The sequence below is a fragment of the Corvus brachyrhynchos genome, unplaced genomic scaffold (genome assembly GCF_000691975.1).
Source record: "Corvus brachyrhynchos isolate BGI_N302 unplaced genomic scaffold, ASM69197v1 scaffold26, whole genome shotgun sequence".
Lineage (NCBI taxonomy): Eukaryota > Metazoa > Chordata > Aves > Passeriformes > Corvidae > Corvus > Corvus brachyrhynchos.
In genome coordinates, this window is record NW_008239324.1 from 9,873,941 (window position 1) to 9,875,123 (window position 1,183).

The 1,183-nt window shown below is 48.7% G+C and overlaps 1 long non-coding RNA gene across 1 annotated transcript; it reads left to right on the forward strand.

Moving 5' to 3' along the window:
- Positions 1-382: 382 nt before the first annotated feature.
- LOC108448322 lies at positions 383-895 on the forward strand. The gene is made up of 2 exons (XR_001864166.1): positions 383-706; positions 799-895. It is a non-coding gene; the product is annotated as an uncharacterized LOC108448322 (long non-coding RNA).
- The last annotated feature ends 288 nt before the right edge of the window (positions 896-1,183 follow it).

A 1,183-nucleotide genomic window follows, 5' to 3' on the forward strand; every position in this document is an offset into this window, starting at 1 on the left:
GGCAAGAGACTACACTCCTCTTTCTTCCTCCTCCCCTTTTTTCCAAGTATTTCCTTCCCCAAGAAGAAAAAACCCCACCCATGCCTAACAAGTTCTACTGTTCAGAGCTTGGAAGAAGTATACAGAATGCAAAAACCAACACAAGATGGAATCAGGTAATTTTTTTCTGGTTTTCAGTAAGAGGTAAGATGGAACTCCCTGAGAAGCAAGAGAAGCTTCCAAGAGAAGCACTGAGGAAAGTAAAGAGGGGAATGTTTCCTCAAAAAAATCCCATTAAAGGATTTTCTTCCAACAAGAGGGGGGAAAAAAAAAAAGGGGAAAAAAAAAAAAAAGTGAAACGCAGCGCAGAACTGCGGGAAGGAGGGAGGGAGGCGCGGGGAGCCCGTCGGGGCTGGAGGAAGGGGCGAAGGGAGACACATTCCTATAGTAACCGGGATGGCGCGATGCAGCTCCAGCTGGTTGCTAAGAGGGTTAAACTGTATCCAAACAGCTTTGGGGAAATCCAGCCCCTTCTCCTGCCACATGGATCGACTCATTGGGTGGGAGCGGCGGAGAGACAAGGGTCTCCAGCAAATCAGCGCCTAATTGATTAAGGCGAGCTGGTTTGAATAGAGCTGGCCATGTGCCAATCGCCTTTCAAAGAGCCCCTCTATGATTAATCGCAATGCATTATTGATAATCATAATTATAGCAGGACACATGCGCGGTGCGCGGAGGATCGGGGAGGCTGGGGGGGGGAGGCTCGATTTCCGTAATTTTGAGAAGATTTTTTTTTAGTAATTTTTTATTCTGCCCCAGCTGATGTTTGAGCCAGCATGTCGCGGAGGAAGCAGGCGAAGCCTCAGCATTTCCAATCCGATCCCGATCTGGCCTTGTTATCCCAGCGAAATGGTGAGTTCTTCTCCTCTCCCTTGCACACATTTTAACACAAACACACACAAAATAAATGAACTTACCTTGTGGGGAGTCGGGACCGCGCCGGGCAGCGGTGCGGGACAACAGGATCTCCCGGAGTTACGTGCGGGGGGGTCTTTCTGAGGTTTTGGTCCAAGTTCTTGGGGTTTATCTTATTTTTTTAACTCAGCGTTTTGTTTCGTCTGTTTCTTAACGAAACTCCAAACTCTTTCCGTTTTTTGATGTTTTCCCTCCGCCCTCTCCCAGCGGGGCGGTCTGGCATCCTGAG